Genomic DNA, 10,361 nt, shown 5'->3' on the forward strand with positions numbered 1-10,361 from the left:
CTCCATAATCATCAAATAAATATCATTCATCGTCATGGGGTTTGTCCTGATCTACAGTTTTAAAAGAGCAATCTCATACCAGCTCAGCTTGGAATGTGTAGAACCATTCTCTGATTCCGTGGGAGGGGTCATTTTGTGCGCAAAAACACACTCTTGCAGGATGCTTAAATATGGGACAAAATCTGCAGGCCAGGGCTGTTGAATAGCACTTGGCTTCCCCTTATAACAAAGAACAACCCCATGCAGATATTGTGTTACTGCTTTCTAACATTTGCCACAGATAAGGCTGTAAACTCCAGTAAACAATTGCATCTAATTACAGTACCAGTAACAGCAATACAAATAGAGTTATCATATACTGACGTCCCCACTGAATGTGAATTTAAGAGAAAATACAATTTTAAGTGTTTATTACCAAAGCAAAATAAAGTATTCACAGAAAAAAAAAAGTTTTAATGTCTCATTTATTATTCTGTAAGGGGTGAATAGGAAGAAATAATCATGAAAGCCCATTGAAGGAATGTCTGTTTACAGTCACTGCAGACTTAAAAAATAATTCAATTTCCTCAACCACATGAGATGCAGTTTTGCTAACTTCCTTCTAATTGCAATAGGTGAGAGACCTCAATTAAAATGAACTGATTAAAAAACAAAACATTTCAGCTTCTGAAGTTATGCAATCAGGCTGAATTTATTAACTGAATGAGACTGACTCAAATTGCAAATTATGGCATTTTAGAAGACAGCTTTGATTTCCAAATTATCATATTTTCCAAGTAAATAATAAAAGCTATGATAGCACTGCTGGGCTGACATGCCTTTCAAGACTGGCTGTGTAGCCGTCAGGTGTAACGTGAAAGAAACATTTCATTTTCATGTGCTGGCATTAACTTTGACTGGCATGATTTATTTATTTTTTTTAATGATTGACTTGTCTCCTGGCTAATTGTTTGAACATACCCGTATAAATGTTTACCACTGTTTTTTTTGCGGCTTATTTTTTCACTTTTCCCCCTGTGCGCTTCACATGTTTTTTAATATGCTTTACCATACCTCGCTATTATTACAATGCTCACCTATACTTTACTATGCTTTCATTTAGCTTTATTACACTTTGCTATTCTTGTACAAAGTAGGGCTTTTATAAGGGCATCACTGTACTTTTTACACCTGTAAATGGTTGTATTAGTTTTTTGTTTTTAATAATAGGTGTATTGTTTCCCCTTTTATGAAAAATATAAATAAATATGCGTGTTGGATTAACACGCTTTGAAAATCTTTCTGCTGGTGCCTTGACTGGCCTTCCTAACAAGGATTCACTTTGGTTGTGTAAGTGATGAGGATGCAGCTGAACCTGGAGGAGCAGGCAGGTTGTCAGGGCAGCTTTAACCCTGGGTCCCTGATTACTAATGCAAGTGCATTTACAGTGAGGTCTGTCTCTTAAAGGTCACTGGAACAGCTCAGTGCTCACAGTAGGATGCAGGGAACTGTAACCTTCTGTTTCACCTCTTCAAACTTCAATTAATTTGCCAGCTCTTAATAGGTCCCCAGGGATGATTATTTCCAGAATGAAAAAGCATAGAAAGACATTAATCAGGACCTCACGTTACCTTGCCATTTTATCTTTCTCTGCTGCTGGTTTGGAGGATGGCAGGGGAATGCTTTTCTGTGTGTGTGTGTGAGGGAGTTCTGTTACAGTAAGTGCCTCTGGGTTTCAGCCTTTCTTGACAAACATTTGGAAGCAGACACATTTTAAAGAAATGATCATGTGATCTTTCAATAAATGTGAGCAGTAGTTTCCCATGTATTAATGTACTGTTCTTTGCTATGGTTTTACTGTGGTGTGCTGCAGTACCCTTTAATAAGACACATTCTCGGTTGCTATATCTGCTGCAGACCTTTGCTTCCATGTTGAAGAAGATTGCCCTGCAAATCCAAAAATATTCCACTATGTCTATGAAAAAAGCCTGCCAGGCAAGTCTTCACTGACCTGCCTCATCCCCCCATCCCTTTTACCAGTGTGTCAATAATCTCTGGGAGAATGTTTTCTTCCTCAGACCTGAACCTTCCTGCTTGCAGCACCGTTCAGCATGCTCATCCACAATGCCATTCTGGACAGTGGTAATCAAGTGTGGACCTTCGCTCAACAGAAGAAAAACAAGAACATCAACAAGCAACAGCAGTCGCAGTAGCAGTGGAAGTCACTTAATTAATTAATTAAGCCCAGCTGAAGTCATCATGAAATAATTTGATCGAAAATTATTTGAATCTTTATGGGTATAATATAATTTATAAAACACTAATTAAACTGTTTCATCATAATTTCCCCATGGTTCTAGTTTACTTTGGTTTGTCTTTCGTTTTTAATATGTTCCACCTGTGCTTTCCCTGTTTTTACTATACCTACTATAGGAGGTGCATTGGGAGGAAAAGATTAAAATATGCATGTAATATTCTGAACATTGCTGTAGAGATCATTTTAATTTAGTAATCTTTTCATTTTTTTCATGGTGCATTTTAGAAATCCCCTCATCACCCACCCTTGCTGCAGAAGAGAGTGACAGATAAATCCCTTCAGCCCTGGCTGAGTGCCCCCCCCCCCCCCCCCCCCCCCCCCCCTCGATTTCCTCTAGGACAATCGTCTCTTACCTGCCTTGAAATTACAGCTTGAGTCCTAAAAGGATTTAGACACTGAACTCAATAGACGCGCTTGGTTCTTATTTTGACAAATCCCATCTTGAGCTATGAAGAGAAAAACAGTTATTGATCCAGAATGTACCTAATTTATCTCAGCGCCAGGAATCCCAAAAGAAAATGCCTTCTTTGACCACGGGGCCATTCAATACTATTTTTCTTCTGCCCTCAAAATTAAACTGAGCTTTTCTGGGGCACAAGGAAACCAGTCTTTTTTTTACTGGATCATTAACATTTAGATTGAGAAATAAAAAAAGTGGCCTATACAAAAACAACAGTGGCTACATTGTAAAAAACGTGTGGTGCCGTGCACAGCAGCGTTTGTTTGTCTTCCATCTAAATCTCTGCCCTGTTGCATTTGTACAGTTCGGCTGAAAGAGTGTTTTCATCCCCCCCTTGAATAAAGATAATGGTTGCCAGTACAGCATTCAGATTTAAATGTAAAATGCTACCTTGTTCCTGACTGATCCCTCAAAGCTTTTAATATCTGCACATATAGACTTGCATGGTCTACCACATGTATTGAAGTAATATACAATATACTGTGAAAATAATGCTAGTTATGCAGATGATGAACCAAAATGTATAAATCATGTTGTTGATATTTTGTTGCATGATCTACTTTAAATATTTAGATTGCACTGTAATGCCCTGGTGAAAGCAGATTTGTATCTCTTAATGAGGTTTGCTTGAGATAAGCAACATTTTGTTTTTCAGCATGCATTCTGTTCTGTTGGTTGTAGGATGATCCTGTTAATGCTGGAAACTGGACAGACTGGTCAATGTACCCGAGACAACCTGAACCTTCAATACTAGTCTGGTTCCATGAAGCTGATCGATTCCAAAAGTTGGTCATGGAAACTTCTTAAAGGATCCCAATGATTCAGCATCAACAACATGGCTTGGCAGTTGAATAGAAGACGCCCCAGCTTCATTCTCATCTTCATCAGTAACAAGGATCTAGTGTCACAGCAGTTACACTGTCTAGCGCCAGTGAACTGATAGATGAAAATAGTAGCTGGGATTTCTTGTATTGCTGCAGTATTACAGAAAGCTTCCCAGAAACTAAACTATCATCTGGCCAGATCGACAAACACTCCAGTGAACAACTCCCTTCTGCCCACGTAGGTCGCAAGCAAGATTGAAGCGATCCTACAGGACAGTCCACATGGACTTTATCAAAAACTGATAATGACATCATTTATTGTAACGTTGATGATTTTTTTTTTTCAAAAAAGATCGATAGCAGATATAGACTAGTTCTATTCCTAAAAAGTCGCCTTTTCCATGAACTTGTAAGGCTATTATCACTTCCCCAAGTTGCAGGAAAAATATCTTTGAACTATGAAAAATTACACAGGTCAGTGGTCGGGCAGGCAATGACCTTATCCACTGATTAGAGCAACCACATTGCTAAACCAGCTGAACCAGATACTTTGAAGGTTTTGTATACCTCCAGTAATATCCAAAAACAAATGGAAAAAGGGGAGATGAGTTTGACATTAATCATTATTATCACAGAAAAGCATTTGAAGTATGGTCTAATGAACTGTCTGTTTTGACAAAGCAATTATAAAGGGGAGTTGGCAGGAATTGATAAATAATCTTCTAGAATTAATGTGTGACTTTAAATAATTTCTCTAATTCCCTTTGAGTCAGTGACTGCATAGACAAGATGGCAGCTAATTTCCACCAGGGAATGACACTCGACTCCGCAAATGAAATGAAGCCTTCAGTTTAATGAGTGGCCGTTTATCTACCTGCACATATCTAATATTTTATTTTTAATGAGGGTCTGTGATAACTTCCCAGCAACACAGACGATGCTGTCTTGTCCTTAATGAAAGTTGCATTAACCCGGTTTTCATTTAAATTAATGCAATTTCCTTGCTGAATATTAGCCAAGAGCAGCAGGGTTTTCATTTTCAGCTTGATTAGACCACTGTAAATCAGTGGTAATTGACACCAGAACTGCAATTGACTGCCTAGGTTCTAGGTTATGTTAATAAAGCTAATAGCAAGTCATTCTTGATAAGCACACCTTTAAGTCACAGACTTACCTTCACAACTTTGAACTTCTCTTTGCATGTAGAAAACTGTTGTTTGCTCTCGTATTGCCCTACATGATACAATCACGAAAAGGTTCTACAGTTTATATGTTACTGTCACCACTACTCTTATGTATGACTACAGGAAAACCCTGGTAAGTATATTGTAATATACTATTAACCTTGTTTTCTTAACACGGTTTACAGATACCAATATTGCATAACAACACAGTTATAATAAGATTAATCTATCTACTAGATTCACAGCATGTAAGCAGACACCCTCCAAACCTAGCTGTCCCACCAAGCAATATCTCACTGCCCCAATGTACTACTCTTTACAGCAGCATCCCTGTTACCAGCACCCCCCAAGGGGCACCAACTCTTAAATAAAAATCATAGTACCACTATATAAGCATAACCAGAACAACACTATCTGAAAGATGTGATCATAGCAGCAATAGGATAGTCACGTGGTACTAGCAGCAGCAATACAAGAAACACAATACTAGCAGCAGTAATATGAAAGACGTGATCATAGCAGCAATAGGATAGTCACGTGGTACTAGCAGGAGCAATACAAGAAACACAATACTAGCAGCAGTAATATGAAAGACGTGATCATAGCAGCAATAGGAAAGTCACGTGAAGCAACAAGCAGATCAACAGCCCTTCAGATGGAAATCCTCTTCTCCAAACAATACTCTGGCTCCACTTTACCAGACTTCAAACTAGTACCGCCCACATGGCCAGATTAACGCAGAGGCAAATTAGGCACGTGTCTATGGCCGAGCTGCAGAGGGGGCCCTGAACACTTATGTGTGTGTTTTCTTTTTTTTTTTTTTTTTTTTTTACATGTACAGATTTGACTGGAAAAACTTCCCTCACTGACATTCACACCAAGGCATGTATCTCAAAATCAAATTGTTCTGACAGGTGTTACTCAGATTTCTGTAGCATCACCCCATAGCATTCTGTATCCCCACATTATTCCACGCTTGTGCAGATGCAGTTTTTAAAAGATCGCTGGACGTGCAAGCGCGATATTCCTGTGCCCGAGCCCCGTTGTGTTTTCAAGCACTGCCATTGAGTTCTGCTGCAGCTTGTAACAAATATTGTAAACAAGACAAAACTAATTCTGTGGCAAAATAAAATAGCACATTTAACACCACTGAATTTCTAGATATACAGTACGTTGCCCAATACACAGAACCCTTGATTAAAGTAACCTCATGCAACATTTTTTTTCCTTTAAAGTGCTTATAGCAGCCAGACTCAAGTTTGCCTGTTACAGGCTCACAAGTCATATTGAAGTGTTTGAGGAGGTGTGGGGAATAGAATGGATGGGTTCTGTTTTTATGAAGGATTGTGTTGACTGTGAAATGAATTGTTGGATGTGAAATGTATTGGTCTACGTGATGTTTTGATGTTTTATTGGTGGAAAATTTGATTAATAAAGGATATTTTAAAACCTACCTATCAATCAATCTATCCATCTATCCATCTATCCATCTATATGAAAAGCCATGCACTGCATATACCTGGCATCTCGGAGTGCCATGTTGATCTCCTTTAATGTGCAAGGTAACTGCAATGGCTCACGTGAGGATGATGAATCTCCTCCTTGCAGGTGATGGGTTAATAATACTGGCGTCCGTCAGACCCATACTTACCTCTTCACTATAGGGCTGCTCTTCAGTTGAACGCTAAGACTTTTTTCTTTGAGCTGCCTGGTTTAAGGTTTGTTTCAAGACCTTGACCCGCACATCCTGAACTCAAAGCCTTGCATGTTTGCATGGCAGTCGAAAGGTTGGACTCTGTCAGGAGCAGCAGAAGATCTCATGCCGTCTTCGTGTGAAGTACAAATCTATTGCAGATAATAGCAGACTTACTCTCTTTGAATAGAAGTGTTAACTATATCAATTGATCTCAATAAACGAATTCACAATCTCATTTTATTTAACACTGAAAATAATTAAAGGGATGCCAGAAAGTAAGAGATTACAAAAGCTAGGAAGTTATAAAGCCTTCCAGAACAAAATTACTTATTGCAAAGAAGACATCAGACACCAGAACTTGGTTAATTTATTTTTAATTATCATAATTTAAAGAAAGTAATTTTAATCAACCTTAAGGGCAACAATTTAAAGTTTCATCAACTGGCAGTTTAACAATAACAGGAAGATATATTCCAAACAAATGACTTGCGGCTATCAATCCTGACTCTATTATAATACATTGGGAATCTCAGAACTTTCATCCACCAATCAGGAATATGCATTGCAGGGCACTAACACAGATAACTTTCAGATTGAATGTCTATCTTTAAAATAAAGAAAGTAAATGGAAATGTGCATTGGAAATGTCAACTATTTACAATGACAATAGTCTGTTGGCCAGTTTTTAATAGCAATACAAGCTTAATTCTCTGGCCTTTGCAGAGTATGTGGTTTGAATTTGACTCTGCTACAGTGAATGACTTTCCTCATCACCAATGGACAGAGGTTAGTTTCTCAAAACCATCACACAATTTTTAAAAATAGGCCATGTGTGCTTTAGAGAGGCACAGAGTGTTCAAGTCAAGATTGAGATATACTTGCAGTGCTGTGAAATACAAAGAAGAAGAAGAAGAATAAGAAGAAGAAGAAGAAGAAGAAGAAGAAGAAGAAGAAGAAGAAGAAGAAGAAGAAGAAGAAAATCTAAGTGAAATATAATATAGAGGAGACACCATTGGTGTCCATAGAGTACTGTAAGTATTTCACAAATGAGGAGAGCCAAAGAACCCTGATGATCCGGTACTTCTGTACCTCTTGTATAACCTGTTCTCAATAAAAACATGAGAAGTGTTCTGGCGAGAAGCATGGCTTGGTGAAACCATGTTTCTGTGGGAGGACCAGGCTAGCTGTAAGGCTGTACAAGGCGAGAGCAGGTCAGAAAAAAAGAAAAGTTAAACTACCCAACCCAAGCTGTGAGGAAGCTGCTCCCGAACCTCAGACGCAAACTTTTTCCTTGGGAGACAAACTCTTCCACCATTGAACAGGAGTGTTTAGCCATTAAATGGGTTCTGGACTCTGGACTCTTTAAAATATTATCTATTAGGAAGATTCTCTCCACTCGTTCTTTCTCGCTCCAAAGTAATCCACTACTCTCCACCCCAAGCAGGGAAAATGGCAGGGTTTTTATAAGGGTGACCATCTCCCGAGTAGCAACAAATGAATCAATTAGTGAACTCGGGAGGTGGCCACCTTCCACACAGGGTTTTGTGTGGATGGGGGGATTGTATTATAACACAAAATAACACAAACACAAAAATACACATACAAAATAATAAACTACACAGTTCCCTGTTCTAAAATAAATAAACACTACTTTATATTCATGTGCAGGGCCCCTAGTCTTGTCACAGTATATCAATGCGGTATGCCATCAATGCATTTTACAATTAGTTTACTCAAAGGGGGATGGGTCATTGGGTATGAAACCTCTCAAGAGGTCACTGTGGGCTGGCTGCTATCCTTGTTGTGAGGGAGCCCATTATAACTGCATTATTAGTATTGTCTGAGTAGCCGTGCACTCCAGATATGTTTAATATTGTTGCTTAGTGTTATCCAGAGTTGTGTTTTGTTTGTTTTTATGTTCCTGCATATAATTCCTTGAAGGATGACAAGTTTGTTCCCTGGAGAACTGCCCCCCATTTCCAGACACATTGCTTTTTAATGTAAACCTAGAACATTAATGAATGAACACAAAAGGGCAATAAAGCACCTCTCTCTCCCCCTTCGTCTCTTAAAAGTATTCAAATCTTATATCACATCAGTAATTTGTAGACTGCTTAAACTTATGTTAGGGTTGAGCAATTAAGATAAAGAAAATAACAAACAGGACCTATGAACCAGACCTTTTAAAGCATTGTGACGCAATGCAAATGGACATGTTTGCTGGGCGACACTGTGTGATTGACAAGTGTCAGTGCAGAAAGGGCTCGGGGATGATGTTAAGGATAAGCATAATGAGAAATGGGTTCAATTTCTTTTGACAAACCAGACACCATATAGAGACTTCATAGAAACGCCATTCCAGCAGGTTGTTTGAAAGCCTGTTTGGGAGTCTTGTATAAAATGTGACAGACCACAGTTAGGGAATGATTAATGATTTATTTTAGTAAATGTTCTTTTAGCTTTCTTGTTGTGTGTTGTATGTGTAATTCCCCCCAAAAGGCAAAGAGTTACATTGGTTAATTTCCAAATGTGTCCTCTGTCTTTGGTGTCTGTGCTGCACTTCAAGAGGATGGGGATAACTTGATCAACTCCTTTCAATATTTTTAAAACTTGAATAAACATCCCCCCACCCCCTCCAAATCCTGTGTGTTTAGGCTGAATATCTCATTCCTTTAAGCCCTGGGATTACTGTGGTTGCTGCTGGCTGCACTCTCTCCAAGGCAACCATATCATTTCTGTATTGTGGGGAACAGGACTGAACAATCAAAATATGGACCCCAGGGTCAGTCTGCCATACATGATTGGGGTCAGCAGTCTGACGGGCAGAGACCAGAACCTTCCTGCTTACTCTAATCTTTAACATCACAAAACTATCCTCTTATATTTGCAGTGCTACGTACTGCACAGCCATGCCTCATTGCCAGGGAATTGGTCAGCAATTAGTCTCAATTGGTATCAAATGCATTTTATTGCTTTGTTGGGCTTTTTTTCTCTTTCCCATACCTAAATTATCTATTGATTTGAGTTTTTCCAATATTTACCAACACATTCTCAAAATTCTCCTTGGCTAGTGATGGAGTAAGTTGATTGGATGCAGCACACAATCTACACTCCTGATCACCACAATGTAATACAATAATGTCACCTGTGACGAACGCTATCAACAGGGGATTTAATTATTTATTGCACTTAATTGTTGGATTAATTGAATTATTGCACTGTATTATGAACGGCTGTATGTTCACTTACTATTATGATTTTATATTTGTTTTGGTTGTTTAGAGTGTGTTATGTGTATGTCTGTAACGCTGTGCTGTATTAGAATTTTCTGTTTGGATTATGTTTACACAGGTTTTGTTTTTAGCATGTAATGGGATAGCTTGCATTGGATTCCCAAGGAGCCAATTTACACCATTAACCACCAGGTTAATTACATCTTTGTTAAGCAATTTCATTTCACCCAGGTTATAAATGGAGTAGATAGGAAGCAGAAAGAAATGGAACATGTAGGAGAACAAACACAGGAAAGAAACACAGAGGAGAGATGCAGAGAGAATGTTATAAAGCAGCCAGTTATAAACTCGGCAGTGGATTTACACAGTGGAGGCGGGCAACCATGGGCGTTTTGCAAGTAGTAAAGGAGAAGTACTTTTTAAATCATTATGATTATGAAAGCAATCCTGTATTCGATTGTTTGACTGTGGGCTCTGCTGTGGAACTTATCTCCAGGATTCGGCCACCCCGCTCTGCCCAACGTTAAGTACTGTGACCAGGGTGATGCTAGTTCAGGTAGCACGGATAGGCCGACCCCAGTAGTGGGATCAACTTTAAGTGCTTGACCTGGGATAGAGTGAGGTGGGGTGGGGTTAAGAGCCAGCGGGTACTCAGATGTGCTTTTTCC

This window comes from Polyodon spathula, chromosome 1 (genome assembly GCF_017654505.1).
Source record: "Polyodon spathula isolate WHYD16114869_AA chromosome 1, ASM1765450v1, whole genome shotgun sequence".
Taxonomy (NCBI): domain Eukaryota; kingdom Metazoa; phylum Chordata; class Actinopteri; order Acipenseriformes; family Polyodontidae; genus Polyodon; species Polyodon spathula.